The sequence below is a fragment of the Bactrocera tryoni genome, chromosome 3 (assembly GCF_016617805.1).
Source record: "Bactrocera tryoni isolate S06 chromosome 3, CSIRO_BtryS06_freeze2, whole genome shotgun sequence".
In the NCBI taxonomy this organism is placed as follows: Eukaryota; Metazoa; Arthropoda; class Insecta; order Diptera; family Tephritidae; genus Bactrocera; species Bactrocera tryoni.
In genome coordinates this window covers 23,010,072-23,026,462 of record NC_052501.1, presented here as the reverse complement: position 1 = coordinate 23,026,462, position 16,391 = coordinate 23,010,072, and positions in this window count along the sequence as shown.

The following is a 16,391-nucleotide window of genomic DNA, read 5'->3' as shown; positions in this document are numbered from 1 at the left end:
ATTGTGATCACTAAGTTGACGAATTTTAGAAGAATTCTGGGACTTTACATTGTACGCTGCCATGTAAGGGATTAAATTAGTCTAGGATATTCAATAAAAATACTTTTTTGTAAAGTACATTTTTTGGTCCTAAAAACTTTATTTAATTGTTAGATTGGATTTCAATACACCCAGTACATATCAATATGCTCTCGTTTTTGTATTAGAATAAAATTCACTGAAGTGCTCAAATTTGACTCTTTCCAAGGGTCTAAATATTTTATTAAAGGAGTACTCTGTTTCGAGTACCCATCAAACTTCAACTCTCGGTACTTTTGAAATAATTAGACGCCATCTAAAGAGATCTTCGTTGCCTAACCAGCATAAATCTAGTTTTTTTTAACAGTAATTGCGTAAGCTATCCTTTTCTTAATTACTGCTATCTTCACTTAAGGAGTTATATCCAATTGTCAATTTCAAAAAATCGATTTTTTGATTTTTTGAATATAAATATACCTCGTACTGCGATACTGCGGTACTGAGATTATTGAGATTAAAAGGTGTATTTTTAATTTATACTTCGCGTTTTTTTAAAATCGCTAATTTTTTTATGTAAGTTGGTAGTACTGTTTGTCATTACTATTTGAGATACGCGTCATTTTGTGAGACTCTAAAAGTGAATTCTTCGATTTTTACTATGCCTAAATTTTTTGAACAAAGAAGTACGATAATGCGCCATCTCATACTGGTTATACGTGATCATTTCGCCCCATTTTCAACTAATATCGTGCCGCAACCCCCGCATTCCCCTGATTTACCTTCGTGTAATTTCTGGCTATTCAGCAAATTCAAATGACCACTTCAAGAACATCGTTTTGACTCAATTGAGGATATAAAAGCTGAATCGAAGAAGGCTCTGATGGCCATCACGACGGAGGATTTTTCCAAGAGCAATGATTACTGGAAAATTCGTTGCCATAAGTGTATTGCAGCGGGAGTGGATTACTTTGAAGGAGATGAAATAGACAAAATTCATCTTTCAATTTGATCACAGGTATTTCAAAATATTCTGTGAAATATTTTAATTTAATGTGACAAATAGCTAGGAAGATATGATCATATTCATACAATTTTTTCAATTTAATAATCGGTTCTAAACCGTTGAAGAAAACTCCTCCGAATGGACTAAACCGACCGACTTAGAATTTTTACAAGACCATCTATATTCTAGGAAATATAGCAGCTGTAACTGAAAGTGTACACGAAAATCTTTGAGAGTGGATTCCGCGCGGTTCGCAGCAACTACGACTAATGTATGAAAGGACCTGGCGCATTTTAGAAGCTAGTGATCTCGGTGACATTTGGCTTCAACCAGACGGCGCCACTTTCCACACATCGCATCAAATAATGGATTTATTGAGAGACCCCTTCGGTGAGCAGACAATTTCACATTTTGGGCCGGACGATTGGCCACCAAGATCGAGAGGCCACCGTTTGAAATTTTCCTATAGGGATACGTAAATTCAATAGTCTATACGGACAGTCTCGCTTTGATTCCGGCCTTGGAGCAAAACATCACGCGTGTCATTCGTCAGTTACCAGTCAAAGTGCTCGAATGAGTCATCGAAAATTGAACTAAATAGATGGACCATCTGAGACATAGCCGCGGCCAATATTTGAAAGAGATAATCTTCAGAAAACATTCCCCATTAAATTTGAAGTTTCTATGTTTTTTCTTTGGTCCACTCTACATATATATTTCAGATAATGATCGAAGGAATGAGGTTTTAGATAATAATTTTCATATTAAGCCATTAGGAAGTGTAGTTTTTTCGCAAAAGACGACTGTGCTGCGGGATCAAAGGCATCCAAACTTTTTCTAGAAGAATCGCCGATTATTAAAATAAATTTACATAATTTTAATGTACATTATTCTTAGGTATTTACAAAAAAAACACACATTTTTCCTGACTTACTCAGGTAGATTTAACATCTTAAGGCATGTTGCTGTGACGGTGTGGTCAAGGTTTACTATATATTCCATAAAAGTTAGCAAGAAATGCGACACACAATAGAATTACATATACATACATATATATATATACATATTTAAAATATGATTTTATGCAAGCAGGAAAAAACTTGTGTGAGATTTATTCATATGAAATAAACCACTCCGCAATTATAATTGCATTTTTTACGGTTTTTGAACTTCAGTTTCCAGAACAGTAGTAGGATTTTCGAAGCTACTTTCAGCGCACTTAAGAACACTAGACTAGATCAGCTCTGCTCAACTTTCAAATGAGGCAATAAAATCAACAAGAATTGAAAATAGTTCCTAATCTCACTTTACCAGGCGTGGGTAGCATTAACCAATCCTTAACACCATACATAACCAAAGTTTGCGGTTTCAACTAAATAATTCACTTTTAGCTCGATTATTTAGTTTACTAATGAAAATGCTTTCAATTCATTAATATTATTAAGTAAACGCTTTAAAGTAGCTTTTGAAAATCGAAATTAACTGTGCGTTAAAACAAATGGCCAATAGACGTTTTGAGTCTAACCACAAACAAGGAAAATATAGAGAATGCACAAAAAAGACGAAACCCTAAAACGATCTGAAATAAAAAAATCGAGTTTAAATAAACATTAAATAAAACGAAGCATTTCAACTAAGCGGACCGGAAGTCGTAAATCAATTTTTCCCCTTCCCAACTACTGAATGTTGCTTCTTAAGTCCACAGCTATTTTCGATTTTAATTTTTTTTTTTATAAAAGGGCTACACCACTATGCAATGGTTAAGTAACAAAAACACAACACAAACAAACGGTCAACCATCGCGGCATCGGCGTTTATGAATGAAACATGCAAGCGCATCAGTGCTGCCCAATTTCAGCTAAGACGACAGCTATAATAATAGGGCCGACTACGCCGACAACGCGCCGTCGTCGACATGCTAGCCAAAGGTAACAACATGAATTTATATATGCCTACATATGTTAAATAGTGGCGAAGCTGACGATCTTAGAACGAATGCGTTGATGAAAATGGGAAAAATCAAAGCATATTGGTGGAGGCTTTGACGAGCCCAAGGCGTAGAACGCACCAAGCAAACGCTAGGCACTTGGTAAATTTGTGACATGGCGTCTTGAAGATTTACGGAACAACATGCAATCAGTTGTGTGGCGACATTTATATCATGCAAAAGTGCATGTGAGTGTGTAGGTGTGCGTGTGCGTGCGCATGGACGCCATCAAAGCTGGGAAGCAAAAGTAAAAACGCGATCTTCCGTTTTGTTCAGAGTGACTAACAACAAATCTCCATTTTTTATATGCCTAGCATGTGTGTATATTTGTATATGCACGCATATGTGCGTGTGCGAGTATAAATGTAGCGATGTACACATGTACATATATCTAATAGAGATACCTGTGTTTTCCTCTTACTCTTTAAGTGGGGAAGATCTCGTCTAGTATACACGTACTGCGAATTTTTGTTTATTGTTGTTGCTATCAGTAAAAGGCACTCCTTCACTCAGATAAGATTCAAGATTTTGTCTTATTCCTAGGGCTAGTAAGGCCCTGTTGGTTTTAACGTATGCTTTGGGGTTCTAAACAAGTTTTTCAGTTATTATTAAAAACAAAATAATGAGCACTGAATTGCTTGACGATATCTCGCCAAATGCGTTTTCCATACAAGGACTGGATTTTGAATAATCAGTGCTTGAAAATCGTGATGGATAGTAGAAGATCTCAACATCTCTTATGGATCGACTGCGACAAATGCATCATTACTGGTGTCGAAATATGGGTGTATGAATATGACGTAGAAACCATCCAACAATCTAGCGAATGACGCTCCAAAATAAACCAAAACCAAAATTTGCTGAAGACACTAAAGGCATGACATGCATCGATACTAGTTCTCAATAACAGTTCTCACTCCGAGGAAACGTTAAACCACCAACGGGATTACCATCCATCTGAGACATGTAACTTCATAGGAAGGAGTAGTATCAGACGACTCTCCACTATACTCAGCATTGATATTAACTGGGAATATCGCCCGATATGCTCGACGTTCACAAATTCACTTACAAAGCTTTCACTTTGACTTTATATAATTATATTTCTGCATTTTTATTTTGACAAATATTATTTTCAGTAAACTACATTTAAGCACACTTAAAATTTAAAATCAATGAAATAATCTCTAAATCACTAAACTGTGTACACACGTCTCTGCAGCATAATTTTCAATACCTTGTTGTTTCTAATTTAAAGGCTTTCTTCGCTGCTGAGAGCAATTGATTTTGATGCCTTCAAGTATCTTGTTACATTACTCATTATATAGCTAAAAGAGCGTTGCATTCTCTTGACTTCTTCTATTTCTAAAAAGTAACGCATTTTCCTCTTTGTTTTTGTTAATTATGTATTTGCACGCTGTGGGGAAATATTTGTCCCTTTTATTAACTGAAAAAAACTAAAATTGTTTATTTTATATTTTATTCGAAATTAAATGAAAATGACTGAAGATTACTGACATTTTTGAATGAGAAAACACTGCATATGTGTATGTAATACGAGTATGTCTGGAAACAAGTAAATATTATAATTATTGTTTGATTAGCTCCATATATGATTGTCCGTTTCTTAAGCCATCTAAAAAATACATTTCTAGAGCTCTGAAAAGTATGCCCCCGTGGCAGCGATAACCTTACTTTTTCGCCAAATCGGACTAATAATGGGCATATAGAACGCTTCGGATGACAGATAGAACTTATTCTTCGCTTTCTTCGGTAGATTTGTGAAATCTAGTCTATTGTTTCGACTGTTCCTTGACCTACGCTGTAATCGACGTTTCGAAGCGACGTCAAACAGTGAAGGGATTTAACGGTTAAAACTCGATAATGAAAGTAGAAATCCAAGCTTTCTTACATTTCTTCTTCATCTTTACTGGCATAGAAACCGCTTACGCGGTTATACATAGCCGAGTTAACAACAGCGCACCAGTAATAATCACACTTTCAAAAATCAAAATCGACATCGATCGATATTGTTCCTTTTTCATTTTTTTAAACCAAATTTGGACAGTAGTCAATTTGGGATCATCACACCATCGGGTGTTCTTATCAGATCGCCACTGTATTACACTGCGAAAAATTTAATTTTTGATGTTAGATGTTTTAGGATTCAGGGCAACGTTTGAACGAAACTCATTATTTTCTCATACCAAGCGAAAATAATATAATTTAATATCATAGACCCAAGGAGGCTTCGTGAGAAAAATCTTTCTACTGTTTTCGAGCCCTCTTTAATCAGAGTTGGAATATTGACAGAAGCATTATTTGAGCTGGATTATATTTTTAGCATCATCTTTACGTATCTTTAACTTAAAACTAAAGTCTGACATCTTAATTTCCCAGTCCTTTATTTAAATAAGTAAAGAAAATGTACTATAAGTTCAAAAAACGAGCATTCACTAAAGTGATTAGAGGATCAATATTTCACTTGATTTTCGTACAAAAACTATGTTGAACTGATTCTCATCATGTTCGTGGTATGTCAATTATTTGTGGGGTGCAAAAATAAAACTGGATATATTCCAATATGTTGGTTAAGGTAGCAACTAGTCAACAAAAAAAAATGTTTGCGCATGTTTTATTTTGGTTATATAAGCAAGTATATACAGGAAAGAACGATTTCAAATCGAAAAGACTTGCCTTTTGAGTAATTATCGAGTTGACCGAGAATTCGGTAAAAACCAGAAAAGCACCACTTAGACTGTTATTTTTGCATTGTTAATCCACTCAAGGGTAAAAATTCAAAGAAAACATTTTATCCTGATCTGTCATCGACATCCGCTTCGTTATTCATGCCAATTGAAAAGTCCCCGGTCAACCGTAGTAAAACACATTTTTTTGGCAAAATTCGCTTTTTTAAATTCAACATATGTAGTTATCTTCAAGAGTGATACACGGATTATGGCGATCCTCCAATTTTTCAATACCATTTTCGTAGTACGATTTGGTCTACACTTCAAAAATGCCTCACCTTCGTCGACCACCTCTTCATTCGACCACAATTTCATCCCAGCGAGCATTCTTTTGAAATCTGAGAACAGGAGATAGTCGCTGTGGTCAGATCTGGAGAATACGGTGGATGCGGAAGCAATTCAAACAAAAGTTGATTCACTCAAAATAATATATATATGTATATGTATTTCACAAACTAATGTTCCGTCAGCTATCAGATTTATAAATGCGCCATTTGAAGGTTGAGGTCAACTAAAAATCATATGGATTTAATTCTAGTAGCGCTATCTATGTGTCAGGCCGGGGACTTTTCAATTGATTTATTACAGAATTAAATCCTGTGCCTGTGTTGAAAAATCAACTACGTTCTCAGAACAGCCATCCACCACGGAGTTCATCGGTGTCCATACATTCCGAATGCCTTCTGGAATCGGAACCAAAACAACCATGTGTCATCAACTTTGAAGGTTTTATTGATTTGGTAAGAGACTTAAGTATGTCAAAAAATAAGGCTGAGTTATTAGCAACATGATTAAAACAATAAAATTTACTAATTTTTATTGAATTGAATCTTTTCAATTTTTATGCATAAAAACAGATTCAGCACTATTTTCTGTTCTTATTCTTATTTTGAGGTACATATATAAGCTAGAAAAATATAACCCGTTCGCAAAAATGCTGTATACCGTTGATATTTATTAAGCCCTAATATATAATTGCAAGTCGTGAACTCCTGTGTCAAATTATAATATTTCCGACTACCGTCCATTTTCGAGCGAGGAAATTCGCCGACTCCATCAATTTTGCTATATGAAGAAATATTTTGATATAACTATATGCTTTATTTATATGTACAAGTATGTATGTATTTTAACTAACTTACGTAAAAACATGACTTTTTGCTAACGCAAAAAAATGAAAAAAACAGTCGAAAGTACAAAAAAAGTAATGCTTATTGAAATCACGACAATGCCAATATGAACAATAATCACTTCAAATTCTAATACTGATTTTCCTGTGACTGCATTGATGTGTGGAATTCACGCTGTGTGACTAAATTTACTATGCAATTATTCACTTGTTGCTACAAAAAATGGGGGAACGCATTTGTCATCAGCGCTCTAACCAACTTATCTATATGTATGCTGACTTTCTTTTGTTACATTTGACTTGATTTCGTAATTGGTTATGTGTGCAACAAATGCAAACGCTAACATTTTCATGCCAAAGCAACCACAAATAGACTTTGGATATAGGTGGATGCATATAAAGGGTTGTATATACCATATGGTATATGAAAATGCCATACGCAGCGCGTTTATATTAGATTTTTGTTGAGGAAAATTTATTAAATAATTGCTTTTAATATTGCTACGATTGTATTGGCAACTTATGTTGGCAAATTAGTCGCCAAATAATTTTCCCAAGCAGGCATGTATGTAAAATTATGCGATTCCTTTGCCTAAGTTGCCATGTAATTTCTCAATTGACATAAATGGCATGAGCAAAAAAATCATTGCAAAAGCAGGTTTGTATAAAGAAAGATTTAAAGAATATGTATGTGCAAGTATACATATGAGTAATGTATGTATGTAAACAAATTTCAATAATCTACTTCAAAATTTTCCCAGCCAACTGCCTACAAACAAGTGATACTTCTCTTCAACATCAACACAATGAAAAATAACTCCACACAAAACAAATAAATCTGTCATTGCAATGATTTAATTTCCCAAATATTTGGCCATCATAAATTCTCAATTTGGTACTGTTAAAGCAACGCCACTCCAGCGCACACACAATGCCGCTGCTTATTAGTTATTATTATTTCTATTGAAAATATGGAAAATAAAATTATTCGTGAACAAAGAAGCATAGCAGCGAAAGCAAGTCATAAAAGAAAGGTGAAAATTAAAGAACACTTAAATTCCACGCTTTCAAATCGAATGACTAAAACTAAGCACACCCACCGATAGCTCGTTGTAGGAAATGCTCGCAACGCCTTAACGAATGAATTGACCGGACCTACCGCCGGCACGGCTGACAATGCCGCATGCGCGTACTGATGTATGCAACCTTGCGCACTATGCGGCAACAATGCAACACCTTGCCGTTGCGCAGGCGCTTTTGTCTCTTTTATCTGCCGCAAACCACAAGAACACTCGTTTTTCTGTATCGGTAAATATGTGCGCGCGCCTTTGTCTGCGACACCCTTGTCATGTTGCTATTAGCCAAGCATTGTCAATGCACTATTGTATTTGTATTGATCTCATTGGTATTAGCAGAAATTACACAACAAACCATAAAACCACGGACCAACTATATTTAACAGTTTTGTTTTTGGAGTGCTTGCACTTTGCGTGTGTCCTTTGTGTTTAATCCTGGTTGCGTGGTAATGACATTATGTGAATGTGTGTGTAACAGCTAGATGTAGGACCTTTGAAAATACCTGCTGTTTGTGTAATAAACGAAAAAGCAAATTTTAAGCAGATTATATTTTTGTAATAGGAAAGAAATATACAAAAGAGGAAGAAAAGTAACAATTGGCTTATAGTTATGCACTTTTAAATCTCTTTAAAAATTTTAGAGTGGCATAACTGTAATTGTCAGAATTTATTTACACTTGTTGCTATTGATATGTGTAAAAAACTAAAACACTTAATACACCTAATACACCTGATACTTTGTTAAGTAATTATCCTTGGAAAACTGGTAAATTAAAATATATTTTCAAATATTCAAATTAGAGCTCTTGGATTCGACTAATCGACCGGGTAACCGGACAGGACATTATTCGAATAACAATAAGCGGTTTGCATATCGTTAACTATTCGATTAACTGCTCATCCCGTTAACCGTTCGTTGCCGACTTTTCAAATAGTAAGCGTTCAACTTCTACAAATTTTTTCTATGTACACATTACGGGCGAGGTACTTTTTCAATAGCCTTTTTTTGGCAGATCACGGGCCGGAGTCAAGCTGTCATTTGATTTTTGTTCAGTATTTTTTGGCATTTCATCATGCAAGACGACGCCTGAACAATAATTACAAATCGTTCAACTTTATTACGAAAATTCACGTTCTGTAAAGAATGTGTTTCGCGCGCTTCGCCCCATTTGTGGTCAACATAATCGGCCTATTACGCTTACTATTACGCTTACTATTCGCAACCCCATCACCCATCTTGAAACCCACCATTAATTATTCGATAATATTCAACCGAACAGACGACTTCCAGCACGCAGTGAAGAAAATATAGCAGCTGTAGCTAAGATTATACACGAATACCGTGGACCGTCGGCGCTGTTCGCAGCAACTTGGACTGACGTATGAAGGACTTGGCGCATTTTACATCGAGATCTTAAATTGAAAGTGTACAAAATACAGCTTGTGCAAGAACTAGAAGTTCCGACTTTTTCGAGCCAAATTTTGTTCAGCGATGAGGCCCATTTCTGACTCAATGGGTTAGTAAACAAGCAAAATTGCCGCATTTAGGACGAAGACCAACCTGAAGAGATTCAAGAGCTGCATTTCATCCAGAAAAAACAACAGTTTGGTGCGGTTTGTGGGCCGCTGGAATAATCGGTCCACATTTCTTCAAAAAATGTTGCCGATAAGAACGTAATCGTCAATGGCGACCTCACCGCATGATCAGCGGCTTTTTGATGCCTGAAATTGAACCTCGTTATCTCGGCGATATTTGGTTTTAACAAGACGGCGCCACTTCCTACACATCGCATTAATCAGTGGATTTATTGAGAAAACACTTCTTTAAGCAGATAATTTCACGTTTTGGGCTGGTCGATTTGTCACCAAGATCGTGTGATATCACACCTTTAGACTTTTTCCTGTGGGGATATGTAAAGTCTAAGCCTTGGAACAAAACGTCACTCGTGTAATTCGCCAGTTTCCAGTCGAAATCCACGAACGAGTCATCGAAAATTACACTCAACGGATGGACCATCTGAGACGTAGGTGCGGCCAATATTTGAAAGAGCTAATTTTTAAAAAATAATTGCCAAAGAATGTTCTTTCGAATGATAATAAACGTTCATAAAAAAATGGGGAACATGGAAATGGATCACCCTTTATATGGTATAGCAAATGGAACCCAAATAGGTGATAATCTGTATCTAGACTTTAATAATTGCAAACTTCTCAGACAATTTTATGGTTACTTGACTCTGTTTTGTTTGAAGACACTTCAAAAATAGGCACTAGCAAAGAGAAAACTCGTCATATTTTACATTTTTTCTCAGATAAAGACGAAAACGCAAGAAAATCACTTGAAAAAGTGAATTGGGGTCATAGTACTGATACTCTAACAGCCAATCATACGCAATTTTGGTTACGTCGTCAAAGGTGCTCCACGCTCTGGAAAGCCAATTGAAAAACATCGATAAAATAATGGAAATCGTGGAGTTCGCCCGTCCTGTAATTTTCGATTCTCAGAAGCTAAACATTGCATGAAAACCCGTTTGGAACCATTTAAGGATAAATACAAAAAGAACACGAGTTAACGCAAAAAAAAGTACTGCATGGGTGAAATTTATATCTGCGAATCACTACTGAATCACACAAAATCGATTCATGTCTCCTGGTTACTGGGCGCTGAAAAGTAGGTCACATACGACAGAGCCGGTGCAAATGGTAGTGAAGTTAGTACAGACGATCCGAAAGGATTTTCTCAGCGTTCGGTGGATTGGCACGGAAATAACATACACCGATGGTGACTCGACAGAAGCTCCTGAAGCTTGGTGGAGAGAATAATAATAAAGGGTTTTGTTTCCACCTTACAGTCCGTGCTTGACACCAAGTAATTACTATTTATTCCTTACAAAAGAATCTTATGAAAATCGAAAATGCCATTTTTTGCCAATAGGGACCAGATTTTATATACATAAGTATGAGTGTGTTAGTATGGAATTTCTTTCAAACAGGCAACGAATCGAACAAATATTTGACCTAATTCGGCTTATTCTTAATTTTATTAATTAGATAATTTTTTTATGAAATTAGATCATTTGTTTTACGAAATTATCCTTCAGAATTGTTTTCACAGTGATAAAAGAAAGCTTTAAAGTTAAGAAATATGCTATACGCAGGTCTCTAGATATAAGAATCTCATACCTCACCGCAGATTTGAAAACATTTTTTGTTTAAAGTCTCCAGTGTTCAAGTACATCATGTTGCTCAAAACTAACCAGAATGTTTAAATAACTTGGAATCATGATAGTCATTTGGAATTCAAATAAAATAAATGATTAATATTTTAGTATCTACACTAATCAATCTAGTTGTTGTCAATATTTCAAATATATCAACTAAAACTAAAATCACAGATTATGTTTTCCGACTACCTGTTTCCCCACATGATTTTTCTAGCTAAATACCCCGTTTGCATGTCAACGCCTTCTTATATAAAGAAAGGATTAGATGTCCAACAGTGCAAACACTTGAAAATGCCAACACCTTCAAATAAAAATATTGACAACAAGTGTCAAGAGCGTATTCGCCCATAAATTACACAGAGCGAGTTAGCAACTAAGAAGAAATTTTCCTGTAAAAACAGCGTGACATCTTGCGCTTGCGAGTGGCACACTTTTCACTTCTCAACCCCAAGAAATGGTAAAAAATTGAAAAATACTTTAAACAATGATTAATTATATATTTATGACTCAGCTGAATTGTAAATTCGGAACTCACAAATTAGCAGATTCATAAATCGCGTGTGCATCGTGCCTCACACACACACATGTACATATTTACTTGCATTTTTTAATAGCGCTTACAATGTACATATGTTGTTCCTTAGAATTTTTGGAGCTCCGGCGACAAGCTTGAATTTTCGTGCATGAATTTGTACTTCTGTAGCCGTCAGTCGAAATTCATTAGCACAACAAGCGCTTTTTTGTTGAAGTAATTTTTTATAGTCACTATAAAGATTTGTTAACAAAATCACAAGGAATAATCAGCTACTGTTATTATATTATAATTTTTATGTTCCAATCTTTAAATACTGTTTCTGAAATGCGTTTTACAAAAAAAAAGAAACCATTTGCTTCTAAGAGCTTCATGCACGAACAACTTTTTCGGCTCATCTTGAAAGACCTACATTTGCATATATATATAAACAGCAGTCAAGTTTACTTTCGAGCTCAGACTTGTAAATCCACGATTCATCATCATGTCGTAAATGTGTTTCGAAACACCGCTATCGTATTTTTTTAACATTTCTTTCAACCAATCCTCACGATCCTCTTTTTGAGCATTTAAGAAATTGTGTAAGTTCTCACGATAGATCACATGACGATCTTGTAATATCAGTTTGCGCACAGCATTAATAGTTTTCGGAACAGCAACAGATTTTGGACGACCTTCACGAAATCCGTCCTCCACCACCTCGATTGCATTCACCATACCATCGATAAACATTGGTCTCTGATGGAGCTTCATCTATACACCCTTTAAGTTAATCTACGTCGAAAGTTTTAAGAAATAATCGGCCGAGAATGTTCGCGATATAATTCAAGTTTTTGCTCGAGAAGAATATTTTAACATACTGTAAACAACATAGATAATAAATTCAAACACAGCATACTATCCACAGTCTCTATAAACACACATACATCTCCTCTTTGATTGTGGTGGACCATAAACACCATTTACATTTATATCTGATGTGGGTTTTCGCCTTTTTTGAAGAGAAACTGTGAAGTATGGTGTATTTTCACATTGCTGGTGTACAATTTTAGAATAAAATTGGATTTCTTTTTACTAGATAATATATGAACCCAGAAAATCTGGGATCTCTTGGATCATGGAGTCGCCAATCCGAACTCTGGCGGCTCCTTCTCTGCCCATATACCGTCGAGGGAGTTGATGGTGGGAAGAAGCCGTAGGAGGAGAGAGGCAGTGAGCTTCTTTACGGGTGGGTCAAAGCTTTGGGAGAAGGTTGGTGGAGAGAAGAAGCCGAGTTGTGGGTGGGAAGAAGCCGTTGGAGAAGAAAGGCAGTGATTTTCTTTACTGAAAGCTTGAGGGGTTTACTGTCAGGAGCTCTCTATCAACTCCAGCTTCAGACTTCCTGACTATTGCAGTGTATTCCAAGCTAAGGTTGCACCCATTAAGGTAGCAGTAGATTTACTGCTCCGACGAGCATCATTCTTCAAAAAAGTAACCATCCATTCAGATAGCAGGACGGCGATGCTAGCCTTGAACTCATTAACATTGGTCAGGAGTGCCTAATCTCGCTACAAATTGCACCGAGACTCTTTGTGATAAGGCTGTTGTGGGTGCCAGGACACAGCGGAATCGCAGTTAATTGTAAAGCTGATGAGCTAGCAAGGAAAGGTACCCTAAAACCGCTATCGGTAAAATGCTCCCGTATCCTCTCGTGTTCTACTACTAAAAAGCTGGACTTTTCTCCCAAGATCGATCACAAGAGATCTAGTGATATTTTTGGCCTCAGTAAGGTTAACATCTCCCTAGTTGTGGGGCTTTTAACCGGCCATTGCCCAATTGGCGACCATGCTGTAAGGTTGAGAATCTTACCAGCCGCCATCTGCAGAAGTTGTATGGAAGAAGATGAGTTGCAAACAAGTCAACACTTCCTTTTTGACTATCCGGCGTTTGGGAAGTAGACCCTTGAAAGCGCATACCATCCGAACTGGCGGGAATGGAAATTAAGCGCTTATGCAAATATGTATTGGCTACTAAGCGTTTTACAAATTTATAAGTTCGACACAGGAGTTTTTCTTTTCTATGGCGTTTTTCAAATAGTAGCTTGATTTTTATAAAACAGTTTGTATGGCAGATATATCCTAAAGATATAGCATCTTTGTAACAAAAGGTTGTGCCAAAATTTCAGACCGATATCTCAGGAACTCAGCATAAACAGATAGACAGGCTAAATCGATTGCTCCTTCAGGTGGTTACAAACTTCGTGGCAATGTCAATATACATTGTTCAGGGTATAAGGAATCTTCAAATCGGTTAATAGTTTCATGTATCTAATTAAATTTGTATTACTTATAATCCAGAAGCTCATGATCAGTAAACTAATTACATGCTCATGCTACGATAATATTTTAATTGACTTTCCATTAACTCAGCGATTATTCCATAAAGACGAACGCAGCATAATTGAACCAAAGAATAATAGTATAACAATTACAACAACACACGTCCGAGCATTACAACAAAACCGTGCTAATTGTTTGCGAGAATTACACGCATCAAAGTCATAAATCACCCAGTTCTTGGGGCAACTCCATGCGCACAAATAAAGTACTCAACAACAAGTAATGTGACAAACAGCAAACCGACAAACAAGTGCAACAAAGACACGCGCATACACACACACACACACACATCTCAGTGCAATGCGCATGAGTAGAGGTGTGGAAAGTGAGAAAAATTGCGCTTCAACGTAGATCTGCGGTGAAATGATAAATGAACGCCTCATGATGTTATAAAAATGGAATTAACATGACACCGAAGCGGCAGCGCGCTTTGACAGCACCGCTCAACAGCTCAACAATGCTCCCCCCTGCAACATCACCTTCTAATGCGCAGTCAGCAGCAGACGTACTTAGCCACTCGGTCGATGCAAGCGTGGAAGGCTTGTTAATTATATCGGAATGCTGCGAACACTCCGCTTGCTGCTGTCATTGCCATTTCCTATGTACCACCTTTACACATACAAACCTGTATATGTATGTAAGAGTGATGGTGACTGCTGCATTGCCTACAAAATACAAAATACTCGCTGCGCCGCGTCTGACTGCTGCTAAATGTGCAGCAAATCTGTGCAATTAAATTGTGCAATGTCATTGTGTATTAGCATAAGTTTGCTGTGTTGGTGCATAGAATCCCCGCTCTGCAATTTGCTGAAAACTGACAGCTGAATGCTTGCGAACTTGCTGCAATGGTAAGCAAAATAATGGCATTGCTGCGGCGGTGACTTGCCGAAATCGTGTTGCTTGTGTACGAGGGTGGTCCAATGATTACTGCGCCTCACCGTAATCCACTATCGCGAGAGAAGTGTAATGTTTTCTAGTACATTCTAGAACTTATAAATGACTATGGTCAAGCTTTCAGTGAGATCTTATACAGCTCATCGTTCGTTGACTATAGATTCGCCGTTGCCAATGCGCAAAGGACTATAAGTCTTCCGCGGCATCTTTCTCTCGAAAACTCATGGTCCATGCCTCTGCACTATATAGTAGGATGAGCATGATGAGTGACTTGTAGAGTTTGGTCTTTCTTCGTCGAGAGAGGACTTTACTTCTCAATTGCCAACTCAACTCGCACTGGTGCTACGTTGGCAAGAGTTATTATGCGTTGGATTTTGAGGCTGACTTTTTTGTTCGATTTCGAGTTTATGACTTTCAACAGGGACGTGGAAGCCAAGTCGCGACGACTGTTGGTATGATGATAGGAGATATTTCGTCTTGGCCTCCTTCAGTACCATACCCATTTCTTTAGCTTTCTTATCCAGTCTGGAGAAAGCAGATCTAACGGCAGCAGAATATCATCGGCCTATGCCAGCAGCTGTAGACTCTTATAAAGGAAGATAGAATAGAGTCCTTTGTGAGGAAAGTTCTCTCAGCGCCATTCACTTGGATGTTGCCGGATACGATTCTTTCACATTTGGCTCTAGCAGCTCACGACTTCCGATTTTAGACCAAGTATCCTCTGAGTAACCAGAGAATATCCGTTTGAAGGCGAGCTAAATTGAGAATGCGAATCCTGGCGCGATTCAGTGCAATAAATATTGGCCATGTGTTGGTTGAATGGATGACGTATGTATTTGCTCACTCCGGAATACCTGTTTCGTACCGAGACCGCCGACGAAACATGGATATAATGACATACCAAAGTTCAAGGTCCACTCAAAACACCCGGCGAACATGCTCCGAGGACGGCGAAGCCTAACTTATTGACCGGAGCGGTATATGACCACGGCATTCTGGGATTCACAAAGAATGATCTACAGTGACTACTTGAAGGAGAGCTAAATGGTTACAGAGCTCTGCTATGCTAAGTGTTTGAAGCGAAGGAGGAGCAAAATAGTCACAGAGCTCTACTATGCTAGGTGTTTGGAGGGATTCGATGCCTAATTGCCGAAAAAACTAACCATTTGGGGAAGAAAAAAGAGCTCCTGCACTATGGCCACCGTCTTTCACCACGTCATATTCAAATTGGTGGATGTCCAAGCCTCGGTATTCTCTAGATTTGGCATCGGACGACCTTTTTATATTTTTAAACTTGAACAAGTCACTAGCTTGGAGCAATGAATTGGTTATCGCCACCACGAAGACTACACTGCAGACCTCCAGAAAATGTATTTTTGAGGCGGGTTAAATAAGTTGTA